The sequence below is a fragment of the Cygnus olor genome, chromosome 1, assembly GCF_009769625.2.
Source record: "Cygnus olor isolate bCygOlo1 chromosome 1, bCygOlo1.pri.v2, whole genome shotgun sequence".
Taxonomy (NCBI): Eukaryota; Metazoa; Chordata; class Aves; order Anseriformes; family Anatidae; genus Cygnus; species Cygnus olor.
Window position 1 is genome coordinate 78,173,270 of NC_049169.1, and position 16,888 is coordinate 78,190,157.

Genomic DNA, 16,888 nt, shown 5'->3' on the forward strand with positions numbered 1-16,888 from the left:
AATTCTTATGAAAGCCTTCTGTCAAAGTGGCATGAAGGAGAAGTAATTTGGCCAAGTTCTGATTTCTGAAGTCCCATACAATTGCTGAGCTATTGCGAAAGGAGAATTTGTGTGTAGCTGGAAACCATCACTAGGTAGAAGAGTTCCAGGACTTTTGTAGGGTTGGAAATGCGGTCTGCTGATAGTGGGGTCTAGGCACCCGCCTCCCAGCCCCAACCACTACAGGGCTAAATGCAAGTGAGAAGTGCTGGGCTGCCTCTGCACCCTGTGCTGGATTTTGCAGAAGGGGAAAATATCACATGCCAGCACATGCATCTGAAGGGGAAATGAGCATTACTGGCGCTGCCCGCATGCCTGCATGGAAGACAAGCTCCAGTGCAGAATGTTTGAACCTTTTTTCTGAAGATTTTGACCACTTGCCTAATAGTTCTGTTTTTGAAAAGTTTCCAATTATACCACATTCCACAGAAAGCAAATTAAAACGACTGTTTTCAGAAAAAAAAAGCAGCAAATATGCTAATGATTTTTCCTTACATTCTTATCATCTCATTTCATGCATTTAAACAGAAAACCTTGTGAATTTTGCTATGAAAATTATCAACAAAGAAGAAACAGCCTTCCATCTTACACCAAAACTTGGAGGGCTGAGCTTATACCATCCTGACCCAATCTGACTGAAATTGAAAACTTTTCCTCTTCCATTAATAGCTTTTCCAATTCAGCAGTTCAAAGCTGCAATCCCTCACAGCCTGTGCAAGGATTTGGGATCATTTTATAAATCTGTGTGGCAAACGAACATGAAAAGAGAAACTCTCCTTATGGCTGAGAACTATCCTTTCAGGGGAAAAATGTTATTAGCTTTTTAGAGAGCATTTGCAAGGGTAATTTGCACTACAGCATCTCTTTTTATTGGCCTTGCAAGCAAGTGTTGAAACAATTTGTCTTATCATATGTGTTCACTTTGAATAGGGACCTCAAGTGAAATGCTGCTCTTGAAATAGGGAACGATGGGTTCAAAAACCAAAACTAAAAAAGGTTTATAGTATGGCAATAATTTATTTCAACAAAGAAATATAGAAAGTGAAGGAGGAAAGGAAAAAAGAAAGATAAATGAAAAAGGAAAGGAAAAGCTTCTGATTAAGTCCGTCATAACTTAAGGCAGCTATGCCAAAGCTCCCAGTTTGGTCCAACAATTTCACAGGTATTATAACAGGAGGGTAAATCACTACTCCTGGGTGTCATTTGTATTTCATTACTTCTTAAGAGTCCTCAGCCAAAACCAGATCTCTACCATGTGAGACTCTGCACAAACAATAAAGAAACACCACCACCCACAGACAACTCACAACGTATAGCTGTAAATCAGGATTATCATCACCTGTAAGGGCCAGCAGCACAGGATGGAGGGTTTGATTTAAGGACCACAGAGGTCAGTGGAAATCTTTCCATTCTTTCAGTGTGCTTTGACTCATGGAAGAAGCAAAGCCCCAGACCATGCCTGAAAAAAATAAAGTGTTCTCTTCCACTGAAGCCTCCAAGTCATCCCGCCTTTCTCTGCGGGACAGTTCTTTGACACAGATGACTCTGAGCAAAGGGAACTGATCTCTTTTATGCCATGGCAGAACAGAATGCGGACTGGGGATCTCTAATTCTGACAGTGGCACTCCATTCTGCCAGGGTAAACAAATAACTTCCATTCTAAGGGAGGAAAAAGCTATTCTGTAGATGACTGGGACACAACACCACATTTGCAGTGAAGTTACATATCATTTGAAGTGGAAAACCAGTGAAAGCACTTTCTTCCAAATAAAACCAGTAACAAAAAAGGCTATGAAGTGTAACAAGAAATAATAAAATCAAAGGTCACAAGTTACATATGTTTCTAGTGCTGATTCTTCCCTACAGCAAAAATTCAATTTACAGATGACAGCCCTGTAAGGCAGTTTGCTAGTGTAGATCTCTTCCCCTTCTACTGGAGTTCAAGGGATTCCCAATGGGTATAGGAGTCTGCTCCTCACAGCCTAAAATGATTTACTTGCTCAGCCGCTGCAACTCTTCCGTCTCCTATCTCTGCTGCATTTGCTGGACTAAGCAGAATCTACCCATCAATAGTACTTACTCCAACTTCTTCAGTTAAATGCATTTTAATTGAAAATGCTTTTAATGGCAACGGGCTACTTTCACTAACCAAACTGCGCAAGTCTGGAATACCTGAGTTGAAGGATACAGAAAAAGTCATCCCCCAAGCACCCCACAGGCCAGCAAGATGGATGTTCACCCAAGCTGTGAGTTCAAACCCATGCTTCAAATCAGAGCCCTGAACTGAAATTCCACAAGTCTGAAGGGAGTACCTTAACCTCAGGGCTATGAACTACTCTGGAGCGCTGTCTTTCTCTCAAGGTTAGAGTTGACTTCTGGGAGGACGGACTTTTTTTTTTAAGTGAAAATTTCTGAAAGCTTCCCTTTTCATTCTGAATCAGAAAAAGACAAGAACAGAGGGCTGGTTTTGAAAGGTTATTGAAAAATACTATGGGCCAGCACTTCAACTTTCACAAATCAATGCGTTGGCATTTAAATCAGGGTAACCCTCTTGACTTGACTAGCTTTCAGCTTGACCCAACAGAAACAGAAATGATGTAAGCTTTTTATGTTCAATGAAAACTAAGAAGTGAATCTGATGAACAGAAGAGAACAATTTATTTCTCCAAAATCCTTGCTCTACTTAAGAAAAAGGCAGAAAGTATATTCCTTGTAAAAAAACACACATTCAATTCTTTAAAACATTTGTCCATGCAAAGCTATGGGCACAAGTCCCATATCCTTAGCTAAATTTTCACTGATTCATAAGAGATTTCTGTGATAGCTTTCCCACAACTACGAGGACATTTTACTGCATGAATACTGCATATATTAAAACAAGCCAAAGTCTCCTTCACTTGATCATGACAGAATTGCCACTTATCGACTCACAGTCATAAGGTAAGCCTATTTGTCCTACTCTCATCAGCTTGGAAGGCAATGTATTTTATAATAAGACTGTCATCCATATTAACTTCAGAGGTAGAACTTGTCTCTTTTGAACTGTGCCATATAGAAAAAAATACTGAAATAAACCAGAACCTGCACAAGTATCAGTACAGAAAAGGAAGACTGACTCAGTAAAATAAATAACCAAACCAATCTCAAATCACAGACTGTACACAATTCTCGGTGATGCTTTGGTCAGAACTATGCACCATCATAAACTGTACAAAGCAATTCCTGGCAACTTTCAGCAGCAATATAACCCCAAAACTTACTTCCGATTCATGTAACAAGTCAAAACAAAGCATTGAAGCACATGACTACATTTTTAACCAAGCCTGGGATATGCTAAGGTACGTGCACAAACTATTTCTTTCCTTCTATCATGGGTATAATCAAGACTTGATATTTGGCTGCTCTGCAGTGCTCTGTCATGTTTCCAAATGAAGATGCAGTTTATGATGTAGATGTTGCTACCACACACGTGAGCCCATCTGCTTGCTGCCAATGTAACATACTTTTAAAATATTGCATAAGTACTTAATTGCAACATAAATAGGCCCATATTCAGCAAGAGCCTAGCTTTAAACATCTGAATAAGAGCTCAACAGCTCACTAAAGTCCTTAAAGGTAGCCAGGTGTTTAAGTACTAAGTTGAATCAGGGCCAAAGTCAGAATAAGTGTTGACATGCTATAATATAAAGGTTTAGTATCAAATGAATAATAAGGCCAATACAAAGCTCATTTGGCTGAATTTCGCTGTCATTAAGCTACACACAAACATAGTTCCTGGAGACATCTGATCTAACAGAACTCTAAGGTCAAGTAGAATGATCGCTCCCATCTATGTCAATGTGAAAACTAAATTATTGGTTTGTGAATACAAAAGTTCACTCAAGTGTAAAATTGTTTGAGATAGATTTGTCCACACACATAACAGGAACTTAAATCTTTATCTAGAAATCTGAATAAAATAAAGCTACCTATGACCCTGACAGATCTGTGATAAGAAGTATACAAGAATTCACAAAATCCTATTTAACACTTCATTTAAAACTGCAAATGACTTGATAACAATCTTTCTACTGTATCTCCCTTTTCAGAGGACTTGATTACAGGGAAGAAAAATCCTTCTTCTTTAAATGTTTCAAAGAAAACTGAATGCTGATAGAGGAACATGAGCTCTGACTTTTTTGAATGTCCATGGCATTTGTGAGATGTGTTTAATATTAACACTCTTTACATTTAACTGCTGACATGTGGCAAGAATACTAGAAATGTAGGTCTGCATCATACAAAGACCAAGTTTTGATGCGACATATATTCTTACCAGTGTGTTGCTTATGGTAGGGTCTGGGGAGTCTGCCATCACATAATGTGTCACTTTAAAATAAAGTCTGGGAATTATTGAAGCCATTGTCATTTCATATCACAAAAATATCAATGTTAAATGTGCCTTTAAAACATTTATCAGTCACGTGTGTCAAGAAGCAAGAGATGAGGAATATTTCATGTGAGTAAAATGCAGATAAGTTAACTTGACAAGAACATGTATTCACTTAAGGATGGGATATGTCCCTCTTGGCATGGACATCATACTGTGCAGAATCTCCAAGAATTTAATCAGAGCTTGTAATATAGTAATTAACTACTGTATATTGAAACCTCTTTTTTTTTTTTTTCCCAGTACTGCATATGGAAATGATCATGATGGAAAAAAAAGAATGGCACTAGAAAACAAAAGCTACTGTAAATCTACAGGCATTATAAAGTGCATGGTGGGCTTTGTCATCTCTCTGTCCTACCACTGACCTCACCTTGCACCTGACTACTTATGGCACCTTCTCTGAATAACATAAATCATGCATTAAATATTTTTGATAGCTCTCCAAAAATAATTCCACCTCCTTAAACAAAAGATCATAGTTGCTTCACGAAGTCAATAGGGTACATTCTCCCAGTCTTTAAATAGGTATTCTCCACAACTTGTTAACCATAAGTATTATTGTTTTTATGCAGAAAATAAAAATTCATTCCAAACCTTGGACCATACATAAAATCAGACACTTGGAGTCATTGAAAATGCTTCCTTTTATAATATACATCACTTAGAACTTTGTTTGGGGGCTTCTACAAGTAGCAGTTGTTTTAGTCTTCCACAAATAGCATTAAAAAGTATATAGAGTATTGAGATTTACTAAGTAATCCAAACCAAGTCAGGAAGTGGGAGTGGGCCTAAGCGGTGTTCCCACCTCCACCATCTATTCTCACGCTGAAAGCAGACCAAGTACAATAAAAAGGGAGAAACTGTTCAGCCACATGTGGCATATGCTCCCACAGGCATGTTTCCTGATGCAGGAGAGAGGACAGGGCAGATCTGACAAGGTGATAGGCTTATCTCCCCTGTGAATCTACATTTGAACTCTGAATCTTGGAGATCTGTAGGTTCAGCTCTGATCCCCCAATCAACTAGCAAATCCTGAAGGTAATCTTTTACTAAGAACTCTTCAAAATTTCATGTTTATAAAAATGATATCGGGATTCAATGGACACGGAATAAAAACATACACATATATTATTTCAGCTTGATCTTTGTTTGGGTGGGTGATCTTAACCACTTTTGTTGCCATTTCTCCACCCATAAAATAGCAATAATAGTAACTTACCTCTTTGATAAAGTACTTTGAAATCTGTGAATAAAAAGCACTATGTAAAAGCTGAATTTCATAATTAGGTGTTATTATAGTCTAAGTAGTATTTGGCAAAAAATAAAGAGAATATAAAAGCATCCAAGCTCTGATTTGTTGTTACTTAATTCCTGGGGGTAGTCTTTCAGACTATCTTCGCCTTCTTCACTCAGCTGTAGTAAGCTTAAACCCAGCATTAGAGAAAATGAATGCTAATATGCTCAGGATAAAGGCACCTCCCAAGCATTTGCAGACATGATGGTGAGACAAACTTACCACAGCTTCATGGTTTACTATGTGCCAACTGAGCCGTAACTTCCTGTGGGGATGCTCTCAGGCTGTTGCAACTGCCTTGGAAAATCTTTACACTGTGGTAACTCGATCACTTGGAAAAAGTAGCTTTTGCCCCAGTTTCCAACGCCAGAATTGTCATTGATTGTAGAGACTTAATTCACAGTTCTTCTTCTGGGATGGACGCACTTCAGCTTCTACTTGTCCTTTGAAATAAAGTCAGGACAGACTTTTTGTTGGTAGGTGAAGAGTTAAAACCAAAATGCCCACCCCATGTCCCCATGCTGCTTCCTAGGACTCTCTGGACATTTGCCTGAGACTTGGACGCTCACTCCCACCCCACAGCCATTGCGAGGTCTCCTCAAGGTCTGCAGGGCGGTTCAGGCCCCTGTGCTCCCCCAATAGCTCTTCCTACCATCAAGGAAGGAAGGAGAAAAGCCATCAGGGACATGTCAGCAGGATCAGACATCTGCAGCCATCTGGCCCCACCCTGACCAGCAAATAGGGGCCAGGGTTGCTCTTTGGTTAGTGGCCATGTGGCTAAATGCTCCTTCCTGCCCCTGAACAGGGCATACTCGCCAGGAGCAGTGCCTGGCCTGCCTGCAGTAACTGCCAAACCACTTCTAAGCCTTGTTGGTATAAAGACTGTTGAACCTAGGCCAAAACTATGCCACTGACTGCTCCAACAGCGTGCAGAGAAAGCAGCATGTGGGGGCCTGACTGGGTGGCTGTGGCACAGCTCTGGGGGGTGCAGGGCCCTCCATGCCAGCTGCTGGGCCATGGTGGCTTCGGAACATGCACATGAAGAAAGCTGAGGGTGTTTGGAAGGACCTGCTACTAATGTCACCTCACCCCCATCTCACACGTCAAACCTCATCTCAGATCACCGGGGGGGAGGCCTCACTCTTACAACCTTGTCCTTCCAAAATTCCAATTGCTTGATCTCTTGGTGACTTGGTTCCACCTCCCTATCTTCCTCTTTAAGTGCAGTAAATGACATTTATTGAGTCCAGCAAAGGGCCCCGCAGCCTACAGACCAGAAGCATTTCAGTGCAAGACCTGAGAAGAGGCAGCATGTATAGAGGGCTCTGGAGAAACCTCTTCTCTGCACGCTATCAGCTGGCCACCCCTCATCAGAAGGTATCACCTAAACCCTGCCTTTGAGACTTCCCTGTCCACTCCTTTGGTCCTCTGGAGGACAACAAGGACATCCCATCCTCAGAGATTAATGTTTCAGGTAACTTGGCTGACTTGGGTCACAACTCTCCCAGGTCTGTGTTGTAATCCTTCAGCTAATGCAGTGGCACAATGGCCTTCCCACCCCCAACATAATCCAACTTTCTTCCACGTCAGAAGAAAAAAAAAAAAGAAAAAGAAAAAAAAAAGCCCCCCCTCTAATATTAGGAAAAAAAATAGATTGTACAAGAAGGTAATTTATTTCTGATGTTTCCTTCAAGGATCACAACCACAGCCGCTCCCTCTCCTTCACATCAAAAGATAATCCTCCCACCTCCTCCATGTACACATTCAAGTTCTTCAGACTCTTCCTCATTACATAAGGAATATGCATAATCCTTCTCCTCCCCCAGAACATCTCAAGGAACACAATCCTCCTCCTCCCCCTCAGTTGCATGAAGTTTAATCCCAACACTGCTAACACTACTGGCTCAATAGCCATCAGCACAGTGAGAAGAAAAGAAACAAAGCACAAACTCTGAACTGGCTTAAACTATATCCTCATATGTGTGATGACTTGTTTTCTACTCAGCCTTCATATTCTGCTTCACACCTGCAATTAAAAATGACTTTTCTGTATGAATTCTGTCTTTTTCTTTTTTTCTTTTTGTATTTAGTGAGGGATGAGAGAAAAACTGGGTGTTGTTCTTTTATTAGTGAATACAGGATTTTGTTTTGTTTTGTCAGTGGCATTTTATGGCCGTATTTTACAGACAAGTTCATGGTAAGTTCAGAGGAAAGAAATTTTCAAAGAAAATCTAGCACAAAGCATTGCGGGGAATGATATGGAAAGATGACAAAATGATGATAAACAATGAAAAAAAAAGAAATAATTAACTGGGTTGAAACACTGCATCAGTATTTATCACATTGTTAACTTTTCTTAGGAAAAATGCTTTATTGTCTGCAGTTTCAGAAACAGATCTTAACCCAGGCTATGAAGCAGAATGCTGCATATATAATGGCTTTGAAACATAATTTTACATATATATAGAAAAAAAAAAGAAAATGGCAAGTATGTCTCTATGAGATAAGACTTTCAGAACAAAATATAATACATGGAAATCCTTTATTGAAGTGCTTTGTGGTCTCAAGGAGGTAGGAAACTTGAAACAGTAGAATTAGAGTAAACACAAGTCTAAACAAGGTGTGAAAAATTGGGGCACAGGCAGAAACAAAAACTCTGAAGAAAGCAGCTAAGAGAAGTGAGGGAATGGCTCACTTGAGAGTGAGAGAGAAGTTACGTGGACATGGTTAATCGATTTCCGGTTACTTTAATAACTCAGTTGCAAATAAATAAAGAATGTCTATGTCCACCATTTAGAAAGGGTAGCAAGAAAATTAAGAGTAAGTGGAGAGCTGGGCACTAAGAACTCCTAGATCTAATTCCAGTCTGCATATGTCAAACTGGTTAAGACATACCATCTCTTAGACCAATTCCCTTCATGCCTAAATGGGTGATAATATTTTATTATTTTGTGCTATCAAGATGAATTAACTAAATTATATTAATTAAGGCTACCTCACTGTCCTCCTACAAATCTTCTGGCAAGGCTCCTTCCTTGCCTTGATGTCTACAAAGGATATATTGACTGCTGGGCAGCTGGTGCACTAAGATATTTGCCTATTTTAGATATGTCTACATTAGCAAGCAATTTGGTGCAATAGAGGTAGAAAAGCAGATCATAGCAGTTGATGTTAGGGTGTCTATATCTGCATTATCTGTGGCTTAGGGATTAGATTCATCCCTTTCACCTGCACTAAATGTCCTCACCATGCCTATAGTTCAAATTAGTTTCAAGGGACCAACTGCTGGTTTAGACCCCTATATTTCCATCAGCGCCTAGAGCACCTTGGGTATGTTTCTGGAAAAGAGCTTCCACTTTATTTTCCTCCAGCAGAATCTAGTTCAACACAAACCAAAACCCTTCTTCAAACCATGCTGACAGGATAAGTAAAGACAACGAGGGAGATTTTCTTCAAAACCATACCACTGCTCCAGATTAAAATGCTAATATGGGAGCAACTAATGCTGACTAATAGTGTATCTATTTTTTTTCTCTTGCATTTGCTGTATCTCCTTATCTATATCCTGTTTTTTTGTTGGTGGTGGTTTTTGTTTGTTTGTTTTTGGTTGTTTGGTTTTTTTTTTTCCTAATCTTCAAGATATGTTCAAGTTCCATACCATGTAAGGTTTCATTGGTGAAGTCACTCTGTGAAGACTGCTTCTGGCTGCAGTTTACAAGGATTCACAAGCAGCTGTAATGGCACAACTTAAAGTACAAATGATCAGGGTGCAAAAGGCAGAAAGAAACTTCTGGTGCTAGCCATTTTAAACCACTTTTGCCGATTCAGTGTGGACTGGCCTAGGGCAGTAAATGTTTTGGACAGTACTTAACGCAATCAGGTCTTACTCCATTATGTGGTTCCTGTCATAGTATCTTTACTCAAATGTCAATACCATATTGAAAAATCACTTTGTTCAGAGTCTGTATTGTAAAAATAATTTTCTCAATAATAATGTATTTAAATATTAGTGGTAATGATTTGTCTTATTTATGCCAGTACATTTTATCTCCCAACTTATTATCCACATGAGAGGACATTTACCTGCCAATATAAACTCTGTTGTAGAGTTTAACCTATCTGTCAAAGGAACTGATAACGTTTAGAATTGTTTCAAGTATAATTCAGCTGTGTTCTATTTTGAATGTGAAACAATTACTTGGAAGTGACTGTAGAAGACATTTGTTGAAACTGTTTAGTAAGTACAGAAAAAGGATAACATCTTGATACAGGCCAAACAATACTGGAAGTAGGAAGACTTCAACTTTGTTGTTACTGTGTTTTTTTTTACTGCAAGCGGTGGAGACTTCTTTTCTTCATGTAAAAAATCACTCAGAAATCAACAATAATGAGGAGTTTGTTCACAAAAGTAACTTCGAGCACCAGGAAAGTCAATCTTCTTCGGTTACTTATAACCAGCGAAGAGTAAAAAGCTTATTCAAGAAATAATTCAGAGCACCTAAACTAAAAATTATGTCTGAATCACGCTCTACCCACGTCCTTCCCTACTAAGAAAGAAACAGATGAAGACAGCCTTAAACTGGCCTTTCTGAATAACCCCTCATTGTAAAGTGTTCCCCTATACATAAACTCTTTAACCAGAAGATTTAAAATACATTGTTTTATTCTGAACTCTGAGTGCCAGATCTCACTGAAATATTCTCAAATTTTAACTGGACTTGCCATTAAAAATTTTTCAGTAACTCTTCAAAGTAGAAACATTTCAGCTTTGAGACGTATTGATTTGGATCCAATTGTAGAATAATGTTTTAATTTATCAATATTCTTGTGGACTCCTTCTACTGATGCTCACTTAAGGTCTGCATATATCGAGTCTGCCTTCACACTTATCAGGACAAAAAAGATTAGTGGCTTTGTACGAATAAGGATAAGGTCTTGCTCACTCAGCATGCGTACTGATAAGCAGGCAGCAATACTATGCCTCTAACTCTTTGAAATATTAGAGGATTTTTTGTTTTGGATTTTGTATGAAGTTGTTGTTGTAAATAACAATAAATAATATGTAAAGTAGATATTAAGTTACCCACTACTAAGCCCCTAAGGATCCAAAAAGTCTTAAAAAGCAGAGGAAATTAAAAAGTAAATAAGTCTTTTACTTTCATGTTTCTTATCATCATTGTCTTTCTGCTTCTAAAATCAACATGACTTTGCTCATCATTTCTTGGGTTCTCAGAATGAAGTATTTGCAGAGACCAAATCCCTGTGTGACCCAGAAACATCACTACTTTCCAAAAATATAATGACATGGTAACCTATTAATGCAAACCTGATGCTTTGCGTCCTTTTCACTAAATCACACCAAAACATTCAATTGTGACAATCTCATTGAACATATTGCCAAACTTCCTTTATTAGAGACATTCACAAGAATAACACTTTCAGGTAATTAAGTACTAAATAATCATCTCACTATCACCATGTTCCTTTATTATTATTTTTTAATCTGCATGTTTGCACAGCTTAAAATACTTATTGGTTCTTCGGGGCATGCTTTTCCAACCTTTATTCACCTTAAGGAATACAGGGTCCAGCTGACTTCTAAGTCATCTGTAAGACTCTCAGAACAATGCAGTTTTGCTAAATGTGAGTAAGAACTGAAAAAACTTGCCTTAGGTGTCCAGCTTTGTACTTCTCCCACAATGTATAAAACTTTCCCTCCTTTGAATTAATGTCAGAGCTCAGCTTTTAATGCATGGCCTTGGCTTGATTTATGAGTACATTTAAGGAATGTGAGGTCACTCAAGCTAGCAAACCAGCTGGCTTCTATGCAACAGAGCAAAACAAAAACTTTAGACAAAAATACTCACTGTATTTGCTTCACAGAATGTATAAAATAATCTTTTACATTTTATTTTAAAACCCTTAAATAAAGCTATATTGTCATTTTCTAGAATGCAGAAATGCCGACCTATTTTAGAGTAAGCGGCAGCCATTGGTGCACCAAAGGAAATGCTTTTTTATTTGTTAGGTTGGTTTTTTACAGTTGTTTCCTCACATAGCAGTACCTATAGTTGTGGTTACCTAATTCTTATCAGTTTGAATTGGACATCTAAGGGAAAGAGACTCCCTTTAAATTAAAACCAAATAAAACTTTCTCAATTATCTGATGTAATCTGCCATTTGGAATGGAGGGCAAAGTCTTCCAAAAACCTAGTACAATATACAATTTATTTAATGCTACTGGCAGCAAGGCTTTAGTTAGGTGAATGTTACATGGAGACTGAAGAGACATACATGAAGCACACAAACTCCAACACATCATTTTACAGGCAGTTTGGGAAAAATCAGGGTTAATCTAAAAAGACCATGTGGCAGACTAGAGGAGGTCAGTATTTATGAGCTCCTTCTGCACTCAGTGAAGAAAAAGAGACATAGCATGAAGAGAACATCAGTTTTCCACATTCTACAATTTACAGATACTTGAAGTATTCCAGTGAAGCGCAGAAACCTTCCAGCAATTTGCCTTAGTTTTCGCAATACCCTCCTAAAACAACGGTCAGAGGCTGCCACTTTCCTGATAAATCAGCCATATTTGGTCAGCCACTCTGGAACTATATATCGCAATTCAGTGAGACAGTAGGGGAGGTCTAGATAACTGTCTTTCTCTAGGGAAAAAGTACTGAAAAGATATATAAACATTTACACAGGCCTAACGTTGTCAAATATTGTGATTTTATCATGAGATTCGTAATTGGCATTTCTCTTAAAGTTCTGCTCTACTTACTGAGGAGGATGAGCTCCAATTTAACAAAGGAATTGAGCTACTAGCTCTTATGCTTAAAAAAAAACCAACACCCTACTCTTGAAAGTGTGAACCCTGACAACTCAACAGCAAGAAAAATATAGAGTGGTTTTTGTTTTTTTTTTAATCTTAAGATTTATAAATCATTTTGTGGCCTGTTTCAACTGGTAATATTCACACAGATGGGTTAAATGTCATTTTGCACTCTGAATTAACTTCCCTAAAATCTGTTCTTAAAGCCTTGTCACTCACCTGAATAATCCTACCGGTTTTAAATGGGCCTCCATAAGTGACCAGACTAGTCTACTTCTGCATGCTGCCGAGCATTACGTAGGAGGTGCTGATACTCCCACATCCCTTTAAAAAGAAGATTAGGCACTAAGATAAGTGAAAACTTCTGTTCAAATTGGCTCAAATCCTTCTCCTATTTAAATTGGTGGCAGAACTCCCACTTACTTCAAAGGTCCAGGAGAGACACACTGTATTAATTAGGACAGTACAAAAACTCTCATTACAAAACCGAAGCATGTGATGCTCACCTGATTTAAAACAAAACCAAAAAACACAGTCTTGGATTTGCATCTTTGTGAACACTGGGTGCTACACAGCTTGATGTGGAAGCCCCAGGGGAATTTGGAGGTTGACCCAAAAATAGGCAAGAATGAGACACTTCTATTCATTCCTTGTTTGCTGTAAGCTTGAAAACAGGACCCTTTTACAGCATGCCTAAATTTGTTGGAATTCGAGTAAATCAGAATAAACTTGACCAAACAATAGGTTGTGCTTGCGACAGCTCTACTTCCATTGGAAAGTATGAGGGCTTTTTTATTTTAAATCAGCTTTAGCCTTTGCCCCCCTCTCTGTTTTTCAGTGTACTTCAACAGCAGCTTCTCCAGCGCTAAAGGCAAAGTGCCACTTTAGCACTATGCTAGATATACATCAGTGCCACCACATTGTGCTCCTCTCATGCGAAGCCCCAACGCAGGGCACCTACACTCCTTTAAATTTACCCTCCTGGCTCATCCATGCTCCCTGCTAGAAGATGGTTACAACACGCTGGCTTGTCTGAGAATACCCTCCCTGCTACATGAATTAAACCTGGAAACTGCACATCGCATCACGGCAGTAATTCCAGCTCCGTCCTGATGGCACAGGGGCTGAGCCCCAGCTTCAACTCACCAGACCAGTTGGCAGTACATTTGCTCCAAAGCAAATTCAGCCTTTCTTTTAAAGTGTGTGTGCGTGTGTGTATGTGTGTGTGTGTGTTGGGGGGCGGGGGGCAGCATGGAGGCTAATGTCAGACTGAATATTTTTAATATTTATAATGAATAAAATTATATGCTTGGAATGCAACCTTCAGCATAACAGCATTAAAAACTAAATTTTTGTTTGGATTATATTCATGGTAATAACAAGTAATGTAGGGTGGTTTTTTTTTGTGACATAGGTTAAAAAGTCTGTAACCTCTAATTTGACAGGAACTCTATTATCACTCTCCGGAAAATTAGACAAGATAGAATATTAAGACATCCAAAAACTGACACAAACAGAAAACTAGGTCTCTCACTTGCTCTTCTTTCTTTAAACAAGGAAGATGATTATATGCTGTTTGACATTCCATTTTCAGGGCAACTAAAGAGATGCTGGGAGTCACACTTCATTTATTCTTCCAAATGCCACCACTGAAAAAAAATGTGTTGGTATTTGAAGGCACCATACTCCCACAAACAGCGGCCAGAATTAACCTTGTCTTCCTGATGGTTTCATTTGTGAAGTCCCTCAGTTTAGTTTCTCAAGACAAAATTAAAAATACCCTCGTGGCTGAGTGTAAGCACTTAAAGCACACACACTACATGGTGGGCCGAAACTCCCCAGGGTGTAGCCTTACTGAACTCATTGTATTAGCCAAGTCAAGGGGAAATATGTTCTTGTAGAGATTTCCAGCCTAAAGATATTTGGATGTGCTTAAGGTTAGCATCTGAACTTTTATGTAACTATCCAGACTGAACCTCAAGAATTTCTGAGGTTCATGACCAACTCTGGAACTAAGAGCCAAAGAAATGACTTTAATATCTCTTTTGTGATTCCCAGGAAGATATTTTGTCTTTCAGTGTGAATAAAACAATGTTGTTTTATATCCTGTCATACAAGGGAACAAAGGCATAATGTTGCACACATTTCCCTAAATAAACAAACAACCCCTACGTGGTTTATGTTGGAATTGCATCAATCCAAAATTTTTTTTTTTAAAAAAAAAAAGGATTTTTCCATTTTTTAAATCTACTCAAAACTGATACGAAAAATTAGAGTAATTAGTGAGTTTTTAGTCTGTTCTTACTCAGGCAAAAGTCCCATTGAAATGAAGCCAACATTACTTCAAAATCTGAATACTGTTTCATTCAGCTTTTCAGCACAAAGATGAAGCTTTAGTTACAACCATCTGTCATGGGTATAATCTCATAGCACCGATACCCATTTCTCTTAAATATAACCTTCCTTCATAAACTCTTTATCTACCTCTGGGGTATATACAAAGCTCTAAGAATACAAATGAAAAATCAGTATTTTCACTATTATGGTACATGAACAATAATAGTACCTTGCACTGTAATGAAAATTCATCCCAGATAGCTTAGCTAGGCTAAAACATACCCTACAATACAGTATCTTGAAGACAGAGATTAAGACTCGTTTTGGTATATCTTGAAAGAATGTATGAACCAAAAGGATGGTGAAGAAGGAGACCGTTGTATTTTAGGATCACAGTACATTGTAACATTTCTCAAATGGTGTTTCCCTCCACTACCATTACAAATCCACTATAGATGCATTATTGACTATTAATAAGATGAAGTTTACAATGCACTTTCAGCAGGAAAATTATAGAGCACATGAACAAATATTATTATAATTGTGACCAATAACAAAACATAATCATCCCTGAGAACTTGAATTCCTCAATATCCAAATATTTCTCACTGGCCTTGCTAATGTGACCAAAGGCTCAAAAGTATGGACAAAATTGAGAAACAGGAGTTGATGATGACTGAAATGAGGAAACAGCACAGTCTACTGGTTAAGACATTGAAATGGGTATCAAACCACATGGGGCTGCATTTCTAACTTGGCTACTGAGACACTTCTTTTCTTGGGCCAAGCATGAAGATGGTCAGGCCAAGCTGAAGACTATACAAATGCCTGTTCAAGGTATGGACGGCGTCATTTCCCTGCACTCTAACCTGTCCGACTGAAGTCCATGCTGGTCCATACAGCCACCTTAGCATGATGCTCTGTTTACCGGCAGTGCAGGATGCAATAACTCAGGCTCAGGGACACACTGACGTAAGTTTCTTGACTTCCAAACGGCTCTGACCTTTCCCTTCCCTGCAGCCACGCCCCTTACAAAAAATTAAGAGGTCAAGGTCATACCAGAAATTCCAAATTGTGTAATACTAAGTACAAGATTAACTGATACCTTTTATTTTCACACCTCAAACCTTAAGCAATGTATACCTCTTTCAGTGTGCCAAACCCAGAAAGTCATCACCAATTGCACGAAATAAAAAAAGCAGGAAAGATACTTGCTCAGAGGAAAGAATCATAGAATCATAGAATATCCTGAGTTGGAAGGGACCCATAAGGATCATCAAGTCCAACTCCTGGCACTGCACAGGTCTGCCCAAAAGTTTAGACCATGTGACCAAATGCACAGTCCAATCGCTTTTTAAATTCAGACAGGCTTGGTGCAGTGACTACTTCCCTGGGGAGCCTGTTCCAGTGTGCGACCACCCTCTCAGTGAAGAACCTCTTCCTGATGTCCAGCCTAAACCTCCCCTGCCTCAGCTTAACACCATTCCCGTGGGTCCTATCGCTGGTGTTTACAGTGAATAGGTCACCTGCCTCTCCACTCCCCCTCACGTGGAAGCTGTAGACCACGATGAGGTCCCCCCTCAGCCTCCTCTTCTCCAGGCTGAACAGGCCCAGTGACCTCAGCCGCTCCTCATACATCTTCCCCTCTAGGCCCTTCACCATCTTCGTTGCCCTCCTCTGGACACTCTCCAACAGTTCCACGTCCTTTTTGTACTGTGATGCCCAGAACTGCATACAGTACTCGAGGTGAGGCCGCACCAGCGCAGAGTAGAGCAGGACAATCACCTCCCTTGACCGACTAGCGATGCCGTGCTTGATGCACCCCAGGATACAGTTGGCCTTCCTGGCTGCCAGGGCACACTGCTGGCTCATATTCAACTTGCTGTCAACCACAACCCCCAGATCCCTCTCTGCGGGGCTGCTCTCCAGCGTCTCATCGCCCAGTCTGTAC

At 39.3% G+C, this 16,888-nt stretch overlaps 1 protein-coding gene across 3 annotated transcripts in view; it reads right to left on the reverse strand.

Annotated features, from left to right (window-relative positions):
- SOX5 (SRY-box transcription factor 5) overlaps positions 1-16,888 on the reverse strand; it is a 645,390-nt gene that overhangs the window by 561,589 nt on the left and 66,913 nt on the right. For 2 of the 3 annotated variants that reach the window (XM_040565757.1, XM_040565750.1), the window contains exon 2: positions 5,988-6,208. The exons of the other annotated variant lie outside the window; for it this stretch is intronic. The gene's annotated coding sequence lies outside the window, so the exon portion shown is untranslated. The remainder of the gene's footprint in view (positions 1-5,987; positions 6,209-16,888) is intronic. 3 annotated transcript variants of the gene reach the window in all.